Here is a 21,616-nt window from a genome sequence, read left to right as displayed (position 1 = left end):
ATAACGAGCTGTGACAAGTAAAACATTGTTGCTGTTCAGTCGCCAGTCATGTCCAACTCTATGCAAACCTATGGACTGAAGCACACCAGGCTTCCCTGTCCTTGACCACTTCCCCAAATTTGTCCAAGTTATGTCCATGGCATCAGTGATGCCTTCCAGCCATCTCATCCTCTGATGCCCTCTTCTCCTTCTGCTCTCAATCTTTCCCATCATCAGGGACTTTACCAATGAGTCAATATTTGCATCAAATGACAAAAATACTGGAATTTCAGCTTCAGCATCAATCCTTCCAATGAGTATTCAGGGTTGATTTCCCTTAAGGTTGACCAGTTGATTTCCTTGCTGTCCAAGGGGCTTTCAGGAGTCTTCTCCAACACCACAGTTCAAAGGCATCAACTTTTTGGTGCTCTGCTTTTTTTAGGATCCAGCTCTCACAACCATATGTGACCACTGGGAAGATCATAGCCTTGACTATCAGCAGAGTAATGTCTCTGCTTTTCAACACATTGTCTAGTTTTGTCATAGCTTTCCTGCCAAGAAGCAAATGTCTTCTGATTTCATGGCTGCAGTCACCATCTTCAGTATTTTAGAGCCCAAGAAGAGGGAATCTGTCACTACTTCCACCTTTTCCTCTTCATTTGCCATGAAGTCATTAGGCTGGAACCCATGATCTTAATTGTTTTAATATTTAGTTTTAAGCAGGCTCTTTTACTCTCCTCCTTTACCCTCATCAAGAAGATCTTTAGTTCCTCTTCACTTTCTGCCATTAGAATGGTATCATCCACATATCTGAGGTTATTAATGTTTTTCCTGCCTATCTTGATTCCAGCTTGTAATATCCAGCCTGATATTTCTCATGATGTGCTCAGCATATAGGTTAAATAAACAGGGTCAGAGTAGACAGCCCTGCTGTATTCCTTTCTCAATCTTGAACCAATAAGTTATTCCATATTGGGTTCTAACTGTAGCTTCTTGACCTGCATAGAGATTTATCAGGAGACAAGTAAGATGGTCTGGTATTTCCATCTCTTTAAGAACTTTCTATAGTTTATTATGATCCACACAGTCAAAGGCTTTGGCATTGTTGATGAAACAGAGGTAGATGTTTTTTTCCAAAATTCCCTTGTTTTCTCTATAATCCAGGTCTGAAAAGTCTGAAAGTGAAGTCGCTCAGTTGTGTTCAACTCTTTGCAACCCCATGGACTGTAGACTACCAGGCTCCTCTGTCCATGGAATTTTCCAGGCAAAATTACTGGAGTGGGCTGCCATTTCCTTCTCCAGGGTATCTTCTCAACCCAGGGATCAAACCCGGGTCTCCTGCATTGCAGGCAGACGCTTTACCTTTTGAGCCACCAGGGAAGACCTATGATCTAGGGAATGCTGGCAATTTGATCTCTGGTTCCTCTTCCTTTTCTAAATCCAACTTGGACATCTGGAATTTCTTGGTTCACATAATGCAGAAGACTAGCATGCAAGATTTTAAGCATGACCTTACTAGCATGGGAGATGAGTACAATTGTCCAATGGTTAGCATATTCTTTTATTTATTTATTTATTTCAATTGGAAGATAATTACAATAGTGTATTGGTTGTGCCATACATCAACATGAATCCACCACGGGTGTACACTTGTTCTCCATCCTGAACCCCACTCCCATCTCCCTTATTTAGTACTACCTTTCTTTGGAATTGGGATGAGAGTTGATCTTTTCTAGCCCTGTGGCCACTGCTGGGTCTTCCAGATTTGCTGACATATTGAAAGCAAAACCTTGATGGCATTTTCCTTTAGGATTTTCAATAGTTCTACTGGAATTACATTGCATCCACTAGCTTTATTAACCACAGTGCTTCCTAAGACCCACTCTCCAGAATATCTGGCTCTGAGTGACTGACCACACTATTGTAGTAATCTGGTTCATTAACATCTTTTTTGAACAGTTCTTCTGTGATTTCTTTCCATCTCTTCTTGATCTCACGTTTCTGTCATTTATTGTGCCCACTTTTGGGCAAAATATTCCCTTGATATCTTCAATTTTCCTGACAAGATCTCTAGTCTTTCCCATTCTGTTGCTTTCTTCTAGTTTTATACACTTTTAATTAAAGAACTCCTTCTCTTCTCTCCATGCTGTTCTTTGGAAATCTGTGTTTAATTGGATACACCTTTCCCTTTGTCCTTTGCTTTTTGATTCTCTTCTTTCATTAGTTATATGTCAGGCTTCCTCAGATAACCACTGTTCATTCTTGCTTTTATTTGGGGTGATTTTGTTTGCTGCCTTCTGTACAGTATTACGGACCTCTTCTCCAGACACCTGGTTTACTAGTTCTAACCCCTTGAATCTACTTGTTCATAGGGGATTTGGTTTAAGTCTTACCTGTCTGGCCTAGTGGTTTTCCACAATTTCTTAAGTTTAAGCCTGAATTTTGTAATGAGAAGCTAATGATCTGAGCCACAATCAACTCCAGGTCTTGTTTTTGCTGGTTGTATGCAGCTTCTTCATCTTTGGCTACAAAGGATGTAATCAATTTGATTTCAGGATTGACCATGTGGTGATGTTCATGTGTAAAGTGATCTCTTGTGTTATTGGAAAAGGGTACTTGCTATGACAAGTGTGTTCTCTTATCAGAATTCAGTTAGCCTTTGCCCTGCTTCATTTTGTTCTCCAGGGCCAAACTTGCCTGTTACTCCAGGTATCTCTTGACTTTCTACTTTTGCATTCCAATCCCAAGTGATAAATAGAACTTTTTTTTTTTTTAACTTTATTTTACTTTACAATACTGTATTGGTTTTGCCATACATTGAAATGAATCCACCACGGGTATACATGAGTTCCCAATCCTGAACCCCCCTCCCACTTCCCACCCCATATCATCTCTCTGGATCATCCCCATGCACCAACCCCAAGCGTCCTGTATCTTGCATCGAACATAGACTGGCGATTCGTTTCTTACATGATAGTATACATGTTTCAGTGCCATTATCCCAAATCATCCCACCCTCTCCCTCTCCCTCAGAGTCCAAAAGTCCATTCTATACATCTGTGTCTCTTTTGCTGTCTCACCTACAGGGTTATCATTACCATCTTTCTAAATTCCATATATATGTGTTAGTATACTGTATTGGTGTTTTTCTTTCTGGCTTACTTCATTCTGGTTTTTTTTTTTTTTTTTTTGGTGTTAGTTCTAGGAGGTCTTCTAGGACTTCATAGAACCTATCAACTTCAGCTTCTTTGGTATCAGTGGTAGGGGCATAGACTTGAGTTACTATGATGTTGAATGGTTTGCCTTGGAAACAAACAGTGATAATTCTGTCATTTTTCATGCTGCATCCAAGTACTGCATTCTGGACTTTTTGTTGATTATGAGGGCTATTCCATTTCTTTTATGGAATTCTTGCCCATAGTGGTAGATATAATGATCATCCGAATTAAATTCACCCATTATGTCCATTTACAACACTGATTCCTAAGATGTTGGTGTTTATTCTTACCATCTCCTGCTTGACCACAGCCATTTACCCTGATTCATGGACCTAACATTCCAGGTTCCTATGCAGTGCTATTCTTCACAGCATCAAATTTATCACCAGACACATCCACAAATAAGTGTCATTTCCGCTTTTGCCCAGCCACTTAATTCTTTCTGGAGCTATTGTATTTCTCCTCCACTCTTCCCCAGTAGCATATTGGACACCTTAGACCTGTGGAACTCATCTTTCAGTATCATATATTTTTATCCTTTTATACAGTTCATGAGGTTCTCACAGCAAGTATACTGGAGTTTGCCATTCCCTCCTCCAACAAACAGTACCCTTTAATCCTTAGTCAAAGAATGCAGAGAAATACATCAAAGACACTGACAAGATTAAAGCATATGCCTAGTGAACCTTAATAAAAATATCAATTTAAAGAACAAGCTCTGCACAAAATGTTCCTACATTATGAAATGCTTTCATGTACATAAGTTTTAATCACATAAATATCTATGAATATGTATAAATAAATGAGAAGAGAAACATGCTCTTGTATGCCAACCAGAGCCTAGTCAGGAAATAGAAAAATAGCATGAATGTTTCACAGGAAGGATTTAATATGGAGAATTGCTATCATAAAAATTGAAGATTAAATAACAAAAAGGGAACATTGATATTAGCCAGAGATAGTAACCACAGAAAGCAACTACCACCACTAATAAGGGGGGATATAATGGCACTTAAAGTATCTGGAAAGGGATGTGGTCAAGCTAGTGCTGTTAACCTTGAAAGGAAGCAAGAAATTGTACGTGGGAGAAAAGAAAGAAGCCAGTAGCTACACCATGCTTCTGCCTCTGTGAGCAAGCTCCCATCCCAGACCTATGCAATGCAAGGGCATTAACTCACACATTATCCCACTTTTAACACTCTTTTCCTCTGACAAGATCACTTTTAAATCACTCATATTTCACCCAGTGTTTGATCTCATTAGAACATTTAGCGGATTAACCAGCCTTTTATCTCATAAGAATACAAATGAATACAATAGCCATAAACCAAGCTTCCCTGGTGCCTCAGATGGTAAAGAATCCACCTGAAATACTGGGGACCTGGTTTGATCCCTGGGTTGGGAAGATCACCTGCAGAAGAGAATGGCTACCCATTCCAGTATTCTGGCTTGGAGAATTCTAAGGACAGAGGAAACAGACAGGCTACAGTCCATGGGGTGCAAAGAGTCAGAAATGATTCATGGGTAATAATTTAATTTTCATAACATAATACAAAATTAGGAAGTCAAGAAACACCTGGAATAACAGGCAAATTTGGCCTTGGAGTACAGAATGAAGCAGGGCAAAGGCTAACAGAGTTCTGCCAAGAGAATGCACTGGTCGTAGAAAACACCCTCTTCAAACAACACAAGACAAAACTCTATACATGGACATCAACAGATGGTTAACACTGAAATCAGATTGATTATATCCTTTGCAGCCAAAGATGGAGAAGCTCTATACAGTCAGTGAAAACAAGACTGGGAAAGGACTGTGGCTCAGAACATGAACTCCTCACTGTCAAATTCAGACTTAAATTGAAGAAAGTGGGGAAAACCACTAGACCATTCAGGTATGACCTAAATCAAATCCCTTATGATTATACAATGGAAGTGAGAAATAGATTTAAGGGACTAGATCTGATAGACGAGTGTCTGATGAACTATGGACGTAGGTTCATGACATTTTATGGGAGACAGGGAGCAAGACCATCCCCAAGAAATAGAAAAGAGAAAAAGCATAATGGCTGTCTGAGGAGACCTTACAAATAACTATGAAAAGAAGAGATGAGAAAGGCAAAGAAGAAAAGGAAAGATATACCCATTTGAATGTAGAGTTCCAAAGAATAATAAGTAGACATGAGAAAGACTTACTCAGCCATCAATGCAAAAAAAATAGAGGAAAACAATAGAACAGGAAAGACTAGAAATTTCTTCAAGAAAATTAGAGATATCAAGGGATTATTTTATACAAAGATAGGCTCAATAAAGGACAGAAATGATATGGATCTAACAGAAGCAGAAGATATTAAGAAGAGGTAGCAAGAATACACAGAAGAACTGTACAAAAAAGATCTTTATGATCCATATAATCACGAAGATGTGATCACTCACACTCACCTAGAGCCAGACATCCTGGAATGTGAAGTCAGGTGGGCCTTTGGAAGCATCACTACGAACAAAGCTAGTGGAGGTGATGGAATTCCAGTTGAGCTATTTCAAATCCTGAAAGATGATGCTGTGAGGGTGCTACACTCAACATGCCAGGAAATTTGGAAAACTCAGCAGGACTGGAAAAGGTCAGTTTTCATTCCAATCCCAAAGAAAGGCAATGCCAAAGAATGCTCAAACTACCGCACAATTGCACTCATCTCACACACTAGTAAAGTAATGCTCAAAATTCTCCAAGCCAGGCTTCAGCAATACTTGAACCATGAACTTCCAGATGTTCAAGCTGGTTTTAGAAAAGGCAGAAGAACCAGAGATCAAATTGCCAACATCCGCTGTGTCATTGAAAAAGCAAGAGTTCCAGAAAAATATTTATTTCTGCTTTATTAACTATGCCAAAGCCTTTGACTGTGTGGATCACAATAAACTGTGGAAAATTCTAAAAGAGATGGGAATATCAGACCACTTGACCTGCCTCTTGAGAAACCTATATGCAGGTCAGGAAGCAACAGTTAGAACTGGACATGGAAAAACGGGCTGGTTCCAAATATGAAAAGGAGTATGTCAAGGTGGTATATTGTCACCCGGCTTATTTAACTTATAGGCAGAGTACATCATGAGAAACGATGGACTGGAAGAAACACAAGCTGGAATCAAGATTGCCAGGAGAACTATCAATAACCTCAGATATGCAGATGAGGCATGTCTTATGGCAGAAAGTGAAAAAGAACTAAAGAGCCTCTTGAAGAAAGTGAAAGAGGAGAGTGAAAAAGTTGGCTTAAAGCTCAACATTCAGAAATCTGGTCCCATCATTTCATGGCAAATAGATGGGGAAACAGTGGAAACAGTGGCTGACTTTATTTTTCTGGACTCCAAAATCACTGCAGATGGTGACTGCAGCCATGAAATTAAAAGACACTTGCTCCTTGGAAGGAAAGTTATGACCAACCTAGACAGCATATTAAAAAGCAGAAACATTACTTTGCCAACAAATGTCCATCTAGTTAAGGTTATGGTTTTTCCAGTAGTCATGTATTGATGTAAGAGTTGGACTATAAAGAAAGCTGAGCACTGAAGAATTGATGCTCTTGAACTGTGGTATTGGAGAAGACTCTTGAGATTCCCTTCGACTGCAAGGAGATCCAACCAGTCCATCCTAAAGGAGATCAGTCCTGGGTGTTCATTGCAGGGACTGATGTTGAAGCTGAAACTCCAATACTTTGGCCACCTGATGCAGAGAGCTGACTCATTTGAAAAGACCCTGATTCTGGGAAAGATTGAGGGCAGAAGGAGAAGGGGATGACAGAGTATGAGATGGTTAAATCCATCACTGATACAATGGACATGGCTTTGGGTGGACTCCAGGAGTTGGTGATAGACAAAGAGGCCTGGCGTGCTGCAGTTCATGGGGTCACAAAGAGTCGGACACGACTGAGTGACTGAACTGAACTGAATACAAAGTTGAAATACATACTGGCCCTATTTTATGCATGAACAACTGAGACAGAAAATGGAAAATTTTTCACACCAACTATGCACCACCAACAGTGAGATTTCCACCTTGGCAGTTTTCTGAGTCACCACTATTAAGCTCTATATGTATCATTGTTTCTTTGCTTCTATTCAGGTCCATTTTTATAGTCTAATGACCATCATTTTAATGAAATCTTTGTCCATACCAGCTTGTTATTGTTTAGTTGCTAAGCCCTGTCTGACTGTTTTGCCAACCCATGGACTGTGGTCCGTCAAGCTTTTCTGTTTATGGGATTTCCCAGGCAAGAATATTGGAGTGTTTTGCCGTTTTCTTCTCCTGGGATCATTCTGACCCAGGTATTAAACTTGTGTCTCCTGCTTGGCAGACAGATTCTTTTCCACCGAGCCACCTAGGAAGCCCCAATACCAATTTAGTCTCTCCTTAACTACTGCAATGATCTTCTAACGTTTTCCTATATACATCCTTGGCCATAAAATGTATAATGCAAAACTTGGAATGAGACCTCAGATGTGTATGCTACAGATCAGCCTTCTGCTTAAAATTCTCCAAAGGCCTTCCATTTCCTTCCAATTAATATCCAAAACTGTTTCAGTTTCTTAGTAGATCTTAAAAGATCTGCCTCTCAGTTAATCATTCTATTTAATCTCTTCCATCTCTCTGACTTCTTCTGTTAAATCATATTGGTTCCCTTGTTTTCTCTTGCACACATCACACATTTATTAATAACACCAACCCTTCGCACTGTCTCTCCTCATCTTCCTCCTCCTTCATGTACATTGTTGTTCTCATGATTTCATTTTCTCCTCCAACATCACCTGAACACTCTATAAAATATGATTCTAACCATCCATTATTTCTCACCTTGTTTTTATATTTTGTTAACAGAATTTGTTGCCACCTAGAATGACAGGACTATTTTCTGAACAGTCCATCAAAATGAGTTTAGAAGAAAAGTCTATATTTTAACTACTATATCAGGCGTTCTAGAAGTGGTCTTGGCATATATCAGGTGTTTAATTGTTATTTATTGATCAAATCAATGTTGAATCAAATCATCCACTGAATCTTTAGTATACTTTATTATTTTCTAAACACAAATGCCTGCACAACTTTGACTTACAAGGTAGTTCTATGAAAAATAAATTAAAATGTTAGTGACCTTGATATAAACTATGCACAATTAAATGTGGTTCCAGGGTACGTAATTTTGCTTCTCACACCAGAGGACAATTCTAGTTGAGATTAAAAAAAATATGATATGAACATGTCTACTCATGCTTAACAGGATGGGAAGTCTCCCTCAAGTTTATGCACATGATTTCTATTCTTTATTGCACAGTGCAAATTTGTAGGGAAAAAAATAATACACTAACTCTTGGGTCCTGTACAGATAAATTAAGATTGCATTCTTCAGGCTGTTTCAATAGGACTGGATTTATTTAGCCATTCCCATTTAGAAAATACCATGAAAATTTTCCATACAAGAGTTCACGCTGTTGCATTTGGATAAAGCTGGCAAGTTCTTCCTATTAGCATAGCCCAGGAAACACCACCCAGGAAATCTGATATATTAGAATAGATATTGTGGTGTTTGGCCCACAGTTTGATAGTTCTCAGGGTTAACCTGAAGTTGTCAGTGTTTGGAAGTAGATGTAAAATTCGCTGGTTACCCTGCAACCCTGAAGACTTCTTATACGTCTTATATCTACATTTTTAAGCAGACTGTCATCTCTTAAATCCAAGTCTTCTGGAATAGTCTGCAGCGCTAACCTTGCAAACAAAATATCAGTCCTTATCCCATCAAAACACAATTTGATAACTTTTACAAATGCCTCTTCAACAGCTCTTAAATCTTTTACTTCTTCCTGTAATTTCAACTTATAGAATGGGGTGAAAAACATCACTTCGATCAACATGTCTTGATGCAATACACAATGCATCAATATCAGCACGTTTTGCATGTACTCCTAATCTATAAGATCCAAATGTAAAAATTTTCCCACCAACATTTTCAACTACAGATTGTGGCAGATTCTTGCTTTCACTGATTTCTCGAATACACTCTTTTACCAGGTTATTTAATTTTCCCCAAATTAAAATCCTGCGCTGCAGTTTCTCTTCCTTTCCTAAAACCCCAAAGGGCTTCAGAAGAGTCTCAACTGGTTTCTGTTCAAGTAGGCAGTCAGTCTTCTTGGGGGCATCTAAGCTGACGGGAGAAATAATGTCCCAGTGCTTCCATGACGGCTGTGTTTGCCTATGATCCCTGCGTTGTAACTGGAAACAGCATCATCTTCTGTGCCGCCACCAAACAGCCCCATCTCCCCTGGCAACCTCCCCCGCTGACTCTCTGGGCTTGATCCACTGAGGCGGGAGGGAGGCGGGGTCTGCCTTAGCCCTGGGTCCAACCGCACCCTGCGCCTGCTCACACCGTTTTAAGCGCTTCACCTCATCCCCGCTTCATCCTAACAAGACGCCCCCCATCCACTGAATCTTTTCACTCTACTCATTCAAAGAATTCAATTCTGAATGTAACTAAATGACTAAACTCTCCACAGGTTTCATACAGAAGCCGAGCTCTATCAGATCGAGTTACCCAACAGGGTAATATACTTCTATAAATTCAAGGCACACAACCAAACATATATCTTTCTGCTATATCCTCTCTTTCTTTCCTCCTCGGTTGTGTACATAACTGCGCACTATGTCTCCAAATCCCAAATTCTTTATGTTTATCCTTTGATCAGATCTACTTTCATTTATAAACTATAAATATCCCATGAAAAGTGCTTCATATTCTGATCAACCATTCATAATTGATATCATTCCCTTCTATTCTGATATGGAACCTTCCTCCTATTCTTACATATTCTAATTCTCTCCACCAGTGTTTTCACTTTGTTTTCCTCTCATATTATAAAGAAACAACTAATTTTATTCCCTTTCTTCACTTGAAAATTCCATCACTCCTTCTCCACTGAATATTTCTTGGTAACTTTTAAACATGTTTCCATATAACAAATGCAAAAATACCAGAAACACTTTCATTTACTTTCTCATGTGTGTGTTAGTCGCTCAGTTGTGTCCAACTCTTTGCGACCCTATGGACTGTATAGACTGTAGCCTGCCAGGCTTCTCTGTCCATGGAATTCTCCAGAAAGAATACTAGAGTGGGTTGCCATTTCCTTCTCCAGGGTTTCTTCTCGACCGACAGATTGAACCTAGGTATCCTGCATTCTAAGCAGATTCTTTACCATCTGAGCCACCAGGGAAGACAATCAGTTCCTCATAAACCACTAGATAAATCATAAACTCTCTTCTTCTATCAGAATCCACTTGAATAGTTTTCCCTCCACTTGTTTCTATTTTCTCAGCTCATTTTATTCTGGAATATGGTCTCATCACTTAACAAAAAAAATTCCTGCTGAAGAGAATGATAATATCTATATCTCTAAATCCTGAACACTTTCTATCTTTATTGTATTTTATGTTTCAGCTGAATCTGACACTGTTGATTGCTTCATCCAAGAAACTGTCAATTCATTTGGTTTCTATGACACATCCTTATATTTTTTTCACCCTTTTGCCTGTTACTTCTTAGTTGGCTTTTTAGGCTCATCTTTATCATACTAAGGAGCTCTCCTGGGCATCAGGTTTGTACCTTTTCTCTTTTCATTCTGTGATCTATCCCTAGGTGATGCCATTTTCAATTCTGGTTCCAATAAAATATACACAGAGCTGAAATTCACATTAAAATTTGAACTTCAAACTTAAATCAGAATATAAAATTTAAATCTCCTCTCAGCTCTATGCACACACTGATTTGCTATTTACCAAGTTTATTACGAACTCCCTTTCTTGCAGATTTTATTTGGTACCTCTGCCACCTGACTAGGACTTACAATATACCTGGTGCATTCTTATAGTGAGACCTGCAGACTTTTCTTTGAAAGAAGGGTCAGATCAATCAGAGCCCTCTTACTCTTATTCTTATTTACATCAACTATCTGGTATATTTCATTCAAAGCACTTACCATAATATGCAATAACACATTAATATATTTATTTTGTTTCTGTCTCTGTTCTCCACTAAAACATAAGCATCCTGATGAAAGAATACTTATCTCTATCATTTACTCTTGTTTTTCACAAGATAAATTAGATTCAGGCACATAGTGTATAAAAAATCAGGATGGGGGACACATGTACACCCATGGCTGATTCATGTCAATGTATGGCAAAAAAATACACAATATTGTAAAGTAATTAGCCTCCAATTAAAATAAATAAATTAATTTAAAAAGTAAGAATAGCTAGCAATGTATATTTACTATGTGCAAGGCAACACTGCGAGAACAGATACATAATCAATGCAGTTTCACTGTACCTCTATGAGGTAGATGCTGTTTACAAATAAAGAAACTTCATTCTTTAGAATGAAGTAAATGTCTTAAAGACATACTAGGAGCATTGCAAGTACTAGTGGTTGAACTAATTAAGACTTACCAAACCTTCTAGAAACACTAAGACCAAAAACAGAAAATGCCAAACTTAACAAAACGAGCACCACTAGGCTAAGATTTAATAAAGCAAGCCAAGAATGACTGATATTATTGTAATAAACATGATAGTGATGATAGATTCAAAATTAACATAAATTATATGAATAAAATTAATAACTTATTGAACATTTAAAATTGAAACAGGAAAATTTAAATATGATAAGTGGGACAAATAAAACAACAAAACACAAAAGCAAGTTAAAGTATGGATCCATAAGTATTCCCAGAACATAGATTTAAATTTCAAGGTGTTTGCAAAAACAAGAAAAATGTGAAGGTGATCCTGGAGTTTTAATATCTGTGTAATACCAATGAAGAACAAAAGAGAGAAATGATTGATGGGGAACAGTGTAAGGCAGTTCCATTGCACCATTCTGCTGGTTCTTCATATTATAGCTAAAAGATAGATGCCAGTCTGATCCTATATAAGTATTGCTGTATAGTTATTTTGGGCATAGTATAAAACCTGCATAAATTTTCCACACGCTGTGTTATGTGCATGCTCCCCTAGCATATGCACAATTCAAGTCTATGTTCCTGCATTGCACACATTCCAAAATACCTGAACACACCAATGTTTGTTAACATGTTTTTTGACTGTTTAAAATACAAATTGCCCAGACTATCAACATAAAGTATATGCCAGGTATTTGGATATAAACATTTTATATTTGTATATTTAAAATATTTTATCAATTTTATTTATAATGATGACAGTGTGAAAACAGTCAAGATCATAAGTCTTACAGAATAATTTTAACTTGCAAGTATCAGTTCACTTCAGTTCAGTCGCTCAGTCGTGTCCGACTTTGTGACTCCATGAATCACAGCACACCAGGCCTCCCTGTCCATCACCAACTCCTGGAGTTCACCCAAATTCATGTCCATTGAGTCAGTGATGCCATCCAGCCATCTCATCCTCTATCATCTCCTTCGCCTCCTGCCCCCAATCCCTTCCAGTATGAGGATCTTTTCCAATGAGTCAACTCTTTTGGACTCTGTGGGAGAGGGAGAGAGTGGGATGATTTGGGAGAATGGCACTGAAACATGTATACTATCATGTAAGTAACGAATCGCCAGTCTATGTTTGATACAGGATACAGGATGCTTGGGGCTGGTGCACGGGGATGATCCAGAGAGATGAAATGGGGTGGGAGGTGGGAGGGGGGTTCAGGATTGGAAACTCATGTATACCCGTGGCTGATTCATGTCAATGTATGGCAAAACCAATACAGTATTGTAAAGCAGAATAAAGTAAAAATAAAAATAAAAATGAAAAAAACTCTTTCCATGAGGTAGCCAAAGTATTGGTGTTTCAGTTTCAACATCAGTCCTTCCAATGAATACCCAGGACTGATCTCCTTTAGGAAGGACTGGTTGGATCTTCTTGCAGTCCAAGGGACTCTCAAGAGTCTTCTCCAACACCACAGTTCAAAAGCATCAATTCTTCAGACCTCAGCTTTCTTCACAATCCAACTCTCACACCCATACATGACCACTGGAAAAACTATAGCCTTGACTAGATGGACCTTTGTTGGCAAAGTAATGTCTCTGCTTTTCAATATGCTGTCTAGGTTGGTCATAACTTTCCTTCCAAGGAGTAAGCGTCTTTTAATTTCATGGCTGAAATCACCATCTGCATTTAATTGAATTCCATACTTTTAATATTGACCAAAAAGCAGATGCTAAATTTAAATAAACCGTATGAATCACCTTTATGTTATTTCTCCTTTATATCACATAGCTTACATATACCTCAAAGTAATTGGTTTAATAGCAACTAATAAAACATTGTGGTTATGCCAATTTGATTTCATTATTGTATGAAGTTTACATCTTTAGATTTTTCCACTAGTAGTGCATTTTTTTAAATTTTATTTGTCTATCTGCTATTTACATTAGAGATGATTATGATGAGGGTGATGATGATGTCCACTGTGATATTACAGATATTTCAAAGAACCAGCAGCATCTAAAAGCATGTACATTTATGACATGAGAGCCAAGCTAGAGTTTAAGACTGAACTCACTGAAAGGAAGAGAATGGAAGAAAAGATTTAAGAAAGTTACTGCTTTTCATCTGGAAGTAAAGATAGAAATGTAACATGTACTGAAAGTAAAAACTTATCCAATTTTTAAAAAATTTATTGTGCAATTGTGGGACACTGAAGAAGAAGTAGTAGTTATCTAATTTTTTAAAACTAAATTTTCTTAAATTGATGTCAGGTAATAGTGCATATGATACTTTTTATATGTATGTTGTATGAAAAAGATAGCTGCTACAAAAAAAAATCAGAAGAAGCAATATCTAAAAGTGTTTAGAGTATCCCATATATGTTATCATTTAAATGTGATGCTCATTATTTAAGTGTTTTCAAATGGTTCAACATATTTTTGTTTTAATATGATTGATGTATGTCTGTCAGATTCTCAGGAAAGTCAATTAAACGCTCAAAGATCTGTCTTCAAAAATAATTTTGCTACTCTAAACAATCTGTCTCTTTCTTACCAATAGTGAAATGCTATGCCAAGAATCTTTTTATCAACATCATACAAGCATTAAACATTCACTAAACAAATATAAATTCTGTAGACATAGCGACTTGAACAGAACTTTGCTTCCCTGGGCTTTCATATTTGTATTAGGAAAGATTTATGTATGAATTAGCTAACTTTAATTTAATTTTATTATTATTATTATTATTTTTGCTTCCCTGGTGGCTCAGCTGGTAAAGCATCTGCCTGCAATATGGGAGACCTGGTTCATTCCTGGGGTTGGGAAGATCTCCTGGAGAAGGAAATGGCAACCCACTCCAGTATTCTTGCCTGGAGAATCCCACGGACGGAGGAGCCTGGTAGGCTACAGTCCATGGGATCACAAAGAGTTGGACACTACTGAGCGACTTCACTTTCACTTAGCTAACTTTTAAGCACGTAGGTGAAAGCCTATGTAAATGAAAACAACATGGAAGACTGATATTTTAGGAGGTCATTAAAAATTCAGCAATCATTTAGATCATTGCTACCCAAAGTGTGTTCCACAGATTAGCAGTATTGACATAATCAGAGAACTGTGAGAAATGCAAAATCTCAGGCCTCTCTTCAGAATCTGCAATTGAACAAGTCCTTCAAGGTGTTTCCTGCGTACCTGAGAGTTAAACAAACAAACATATAAAGAGAATGACGCAGATGATTATTGCCCCTGAGAGACTGATGGTGTGGTCCTATGTCATATAAAGCTAGATTATATACTAGCTGAGGGGATCAATTTATTTCAGGTTAAGTAAGAATACACCTGATAATGAGCAGAGGCACATGTGATTTAGAGAACTATTAGTTATGTGAGTATCAAATATTTGGAAATGAGTTTTAGGAATCATAAAAATGAATGTGATCAATAAGTTATTCAGAATTAGGTATAAGCAAGTCATCATTTTTTAAATATAAATATTGCGATGGTGGTGGTGGTGGTGGTATAAAGTTTTGTTTGTTTGTTTAACTGAAGGCTGCATATTTGAATCTATTTCCTGAATCTAACCACTCAACCACTTTCACTGCTACTATCAATCAAGATCCCTCTAATCATCCACAAGAATTATCTCAATAGTGGTCATAATTATTTCCCCAATGTTTCCCTTTGTCCTCACCTCACTATCATGCCTCTGCATGAAGCCAGAATGATTTCTTTTTTTTAATATAAATTTATTTCTGTATTTATTTTATTTTATTGGAGGTTAATAACTTTACAATATTTCTGTATTTTAAAATGTGACTCAGATAATGACAGTCTCCTGTTTAAAACTTTTTAATAGTGTAGATCCCAGTCATTAATAGTAATTATAGCTAATAATCCCATTTAGTAAGAAAAATTATAACTAATGTATCATGGGTGTATATGTCAATGATTAATAATCACATTCTTTCTCCAAGATTGAGTATTACTCCCAGGAATAAACATGAGAAAATGGAGGTGTTAGTTAAAAACCATATCCTAGGACACAGTAATAGCTAGAATTTGAACCAAGGAAACTTAGCTTCCGTCTTAACATTTAATCATCTTTCCATATACATATCTCTTCATTCCCATGGGGGACTTTCATGATCTTTTGCCAAACAACCTTTCCCAAACCATCTCTCATATTTTTGTTTTTAATTTTGTGCTGTGCAACTGAGCCTCCTTTTTCTTCATCTAACATGCCACATATGTACTGGCCTCCTCTACTAGTTAAGTTCTTCCCCAGCTTATTCACACAATTGTCACCTATTCAGAGAGGCAGTTTCTGTTCACCTAGCTTAAAAGGGCATACCTTTCAATCTCTACTCCTTTACTTTGCCTTATTTTACATTGTGCCACTGATCAACATGGAGTATTAAAATAAAAAGTCTTTACAGCTATAGTACAAGTTTCTGCAATATAATTAGTCCATCTAATACATGAAGAAAGGGAAATACATGACTCATAGAAATAGCCCTGCAAAATTCATGCATTTTCTGGTAGGGATCTTAGGCATGCAGAAATAACTAAGGAACTGGTTCTGAACCTAGTGTTAAAACTAGCAGTTAGAATTGACTGTCTTTGTCAAATCTCTGGGTCAAATCTCTTTAATTTGATTCAAAACTCTTTTATGTCTGACTTAGTACATGACAACGAGACTTGCATGTCTACTTTTGTTCTAATACACTGCCTATCTTATTCAATTTGTAGCACACAAAGATAATCCAGCCTCGCAGAGATACACAGTTGAAAAGGATAGGAGGATTTTTAAAATTTTATCAGATACTATAATTATTTTGACACTACACCCAAATTCAATACTTGTTAATTTATTAAAGTTTAGTTTTAACGTGGAATCTGAAAACATGTCAAAAGACTTTCCAGATTATAATTTTAATAATGAATCTTTAACTCGTGTTATTCAGTCGCTCAATCATGTCCAACTCTTTGCGACCCCATGGACTGCAGCACGCCAGGCTTCCCTGTCCTTCACCAACTTCTGTAGCTTGCTCAAACTCACATTCACTGAGTCAGTGATGCCATCCAACCATCTCATCCTCTGTCCTCCACTTATCCTCCTGACTTCAGTCTTTCCCAGCATCAGGCTCTTTTTCCAATGAGCCAGCTCTTCACATCAGGTGGCCCAAGTATTGGAGCTTCAGCTTCAGCATCAGTCTTTCCAGTGAATATTCAGGGTTTATTTCCTTTAGGATTGATCTTTAGTCCAAGGGACTCTCAAGAGTCTTTTCTAGCAACAGAATTCAAAGGCATCAGTTCTTCAGTGCTCAGCCTTTTTCTATTGTCCAACTCTCACATCTGTATATGACTACTGGAAAAATCATAGTTTTGACCATATGACCCCTTGTAGGCAAAGTAAAGTCTCTGCTTTTTAATATGCTAAGTTTGTCATAGCTTTCCTTCCAAGGAGCAAGTGTCTTTTAATTTCATGGCTGCAGTCACTGTCCACAGTGATTTCCATTGTTTCCCCATCTATTTGCCATGAAGTGATGGGACCAGATGTCATGATCTTGGTTTTCTGAATGATGAGTTTTAAGCCAGCTTTTTCACTCTCCTCTTTCACTTTCATCAAGAGGCTCTAAGGGTCATGTGTGGGTCATTTTAAAAGTAATGGTTCAGTGAATTCTACAGATCTTCCAATACAAAATCTGAATAGTTTGTATGGCAGTCATTCTTTCAAATAGAAAGTGTTTTGTTAAAAAAAAAAAAAAAAAAACTCAGTTTGCAGTCCAAACAATCACAGAATTATATTTTTCTTGGCAGACAGTTGTTCTTTGGTAAGAAAGTGTTAGCTGCTCAGTCAGTGTATGGACCCCATGGACTGTAGCCCATGGACTGTAGCCCATCAGGCTCCATAGAATTCTCCAGGCAAGAAGACTGGAGTGTGTTGCCTTTCCCTTCTCCAGGTGATCTTCCTGACCCAGATATCTAACCCAGATCCCCTGCATTGCAGGTAAATTCTTTACTGTCTGAGCTATTAGGGTAGGAAAATATGTAATATATGAATTCCATTTCATCACTCAATGTATTAACAGTATGTCTACCCAAGAGTTGAGGGTTTTTCACTGCTACAAAAAATAATTGAAACCAGGTGCACCTCTGCTGCTGCATTCTCTCCTCCCCCTTCCTCTTTTTCTGTGCAGGTGTGCCAAGTGAAGAATGGAGTCACTGTTAACTCATTATTATGTCAGCAGTGTGATTCACAGTAAGGCACCAGTCATTTTTACCCACAGTTATTTTATACCATTAGTGAAAATATCAATTCAATAAAAAGGCAAAAAAGTCTTAACGTTATTTTGAAAACAATTTTAACACACAGTCTGTCTGATATGGGCTTCCCTGTGGCTCAGCTGTTAAAGAATCCATCTGCAATGCAGGAGACCTGGGTTTGCTTCCTGGGTTGGGAAGATACCCTGGAGAAGGGAAAGGCTACCCACTCCAGTCTTCTGGCCTGGAGAATTCCATGGACTCTATAGTCCATGGGTTCACAAAAAGTCGGACATGACTAAGTGACTTTCACTGTCTGAAAAGTCTCAGAGTTTTACAAGGGTGTGTTGACAACACATTATAAACTGTTCAACTTCCCAGGTAGCTCAGTGGTAAGTAGGAGACTCAGGAGATGTGGGTTTGATCCGAGGTCAGGAAGAGCCCCTGGAGGAGGAAATGACAACCCACTCCATTATTCTTGCTGGGAAAATCCCATGGACAGAGCGGCCTGGCAGGTTACAGACGACAAGAGTCACAAACAGTCTGGCACGACTGAGCATTGGAGATTGGATTATGAACTGTAACTCCATAGCATAAACAAATGGGAAGTCCCACTCCTTTATATAGCACCGTTTGCAACTACCTGGACATACCTGCACCAAAGTTCTCCCAGAAATTCCCCATGACAATTTAGGTGTTTTTAATAACAATATTTAAATAAGTGTGTAGAAAAGTAGTAACGAAATAATAAATCTGAAAAGTCTAAGGAAAACAGCAAAAACCAAAGGTGATGTAGAACCTACTGAATACACATATGAAGCAATGGTAAAATAGCAGCATAACTCAAGTAGTTCAGTTCCGTTCAGTCGCTCAGTCGTGTCCAGCTCTTTGTGACCCCATGAATTGCATCCACCAGGCCTCCCTGTCCATCAACAACTCTTGGAGTTCACTCAGATTCACGCCCATCGAGTCTGTGATGCCATTCAGCCATCTCATCCTTGGTCGTCCCCTTCTCCTCCTGCCCCGAATCCCTCCCAGCATCAGAGTCTTTTCCAATGAGTCAACTCTTCACATGAGGTGGCCAAAGTACTGGAGCTTCAGCTTTAGCATCATTCCTTCCAAAGAAATCCCAGGGTTGATCTCCTTCAGAATGGACTGGTTGGATCTCCTTGCAGTTCAAGAGACTCTCAAGAGTCTTCTCCAACACCACAGTTCAAAAGCATCAATTCTTCAGTGCTCAGCCTTCTTCACAGTTCAACTCTCACATCCATACATGACCACAGAAAAAACCATAGACTTGACTAGACGGATCTTAGTCGGCAAAGTAATGTCTCTGCTTTTGAATATACTACTAGGTTGGTCATAACTTTTCTTCCAAGGAGTAAGGGTCTTTTAATTTCATGGCTGCAGTCACCATCTGCAGTGATTTTGGAGCCCCCCAAAATAAAGTCTGACACTGTTTCCACTGTTTCCCCATCTATTTCCCATGAAGTGATGGGACCAGATGCCATGATCTTTGTTTTCTGAATGTTGAGCTTTAAGCCAACTTTTTCACTCTCCTCTTTCACTTTCATCAAGAGGCTTTTTAGTTCCTCTTCACTTTCTGCCATAAGGGTGGTGTTGTCATCTGCATATCTGAGGTTATTGATATTTCGCCCGGCAATCTTGATTCCAGCTTGTGTTTCTTCCAGTCCAGTCCAGCATTTCTCATGATGTACTCTGCATAGAAGTTAAATAAGCAGGGTGACAATATACAGCCTTGATGGACTCCTTTTCCTATTTGGAACCAGTCTGTTGTTCCATGTCCAGTTCTAACTGTTGCTTCCTGACCTGCATACAGATTTCTCAAGAGGCAGGTCAGGTGGTCTGCTATTCCCATCTCTTTCAGAATTTTACAGTTTATTGTGATCCACACAGTCAAAGGCTTTGGCATAGTTAATAAAGCAGAAATAAATGTTTTTCTGGAACTCTCTTGCTTTTTCCATGATCCAGCGGATGTTGGCAATTTGATCTCTGGTTCTTCTACCTTTTCTAAAACCAGCTTGAACATCAGGAAGTTCACTGTTCACATATTGTTGAAGCCTGGCTTGGAGAATTTTGAGCATTACTTTACTAGCGTGTGAGATGAGTGCAATTGTGCGGTAGTTTGAGCATTCTTTGGCATTACCTTTCTTTGGAATTGGAATGAAAACTGGCCTTTTCCAGTCCTGTGGCCACTGCTGAGTTTTCCAAATTTGCTGGCATATTGAGTGCAGCACTTTCACAGCATCATCTTTCAGGATTTGAAATAGCTCAACTGGAATGCCATCACCTCCACTAGCTTTGTTCATAGTGATGCTTTCTAAGGCCCACTTGACTTCACATTCCAGGATATCTGGCTCTAGATGAGTGATCACACCATCATGATTATCTGGGTCGTGAAGATCTCTTTTGTACAGTTCTTCTGTGTATTCTTGCCATCTCTTCTTAATATCTTCTGCTTCTGTTAGGTCCATACCATTTCTGTCCTTTATCGAGCCTATCTTTGCATGAAATGTTCCCTTGGTATCTCTAATTTTCTTGAAGAGATCTCTAGTCTTTCCCATTCTGTTGTTTTCCTCTATTTCTTTGCAATGATCACTGAAGAAGGTTTTCTTATCTCTTCTTTGGAACTCTGCATTCAGATGCTTATATCTTTCCTTTTCTCCTTTGCTTTTCACTTGTCTTCTTTTAAGGTATGCCCAATACCCATCACAAACAAGACAGGATCCATCTGATGGTATTCTTCTCTTGGTGGTCTCCTGGGCTATGGCTATAGCAGATATAGTTTTACCTGAGTCAGAAAAAAGTTCACTTGAGAAAGATTTTTCTAAAACAGAAAAAAAGAAAAATACCCTGAAACAATCGTGTGATATTTTTCTCCCTAAATTGAAATCAAATTATTAGCCTATTAATGAAAATTAGCTCTGATAAAACCAGTAAAATATTAGATATCATTGCTCATTATAAAATGATTAAATTTATCAAAATGATATAAACAAAAATTCTGATAATTACAACTGAAAACTGCTGCTATAAAACATATTTTATAAAGTAATATCAACTATGAGTTTCTTTTTCAACTCAAATAACTGTTTTTCTTTTACTACACTTTTAAGATATTAATTAGTTTCCAATTAGAGGGCATTTGACATCAAAAAGCTCAGTGAAAATAAGATATATTTAAATAGCTATGCTGTTTTTCTGTGTTGGTTTGCATTCAAAATAATACCATTCTTCACTCATATTCAATAAAGTATAATTATCAAATAATTACTTTCCCCCTTTGTTAAAAATAATTTTAATTGTACATTCAACACACATATCATTGTCTTTAAATAAGCTTGCTATTCAAGATAAGACAAACTTTTCCATTGACTGTAATCACACAATCTCATTAAAGGAAATGGGTTATTTTAAGTCCATATTTCCAGACATTTTCTATGCTTCTATAAACATATAAGTGTATTTATAAAAATCATAAAATATTACTTAGATTTATTTTCATTTCTATAGACACTTTGATACATAAATCATTTTAGAATCTTTATTAACACAAGACAATTTGTTTTTTATTGACATTGATACATATACTTACATAAATTATACATAAAATATTTGTATATATATATTATATGGA

At 37.7% G+C, this 21,616-nt stretch overlaps 1 pseudogene; it reads right to left on the bottom strand.

The window, feature by feature from the left end:
* Positions 1–8,507: 8,507 nt before the first annotated feature.
* LOC120879467 lies at positions 8,508–9,466 on the bottom strand (annotated as a pseudogene).
* Between the last annotated feature and the right edge of the window lie 12,150 nt (positions 9,467–21,616).

The sequence above is a fragment of the Oryx dammah genome, unplaced genomic scaffold, assembly GCF_014754425.2.
Source record: "Oryx dammah isolate SB20612 unplaced genomic scaffold, SCBI_Odam_1.1 HiC_scaffold_20, whole genome shotgun sequence".
Taxonomy (NCBI): Eukaryota; Metazoa; Chordata; class Mammalia; order Artiodactyla; family Bovidae; genus Oryx; species Oryx dammah.
The sequence above is the reverse complement of the archived record's forward strand: the minus strand, read 5'-3'. Positions and strand labels throughout refer to the sequence as shown.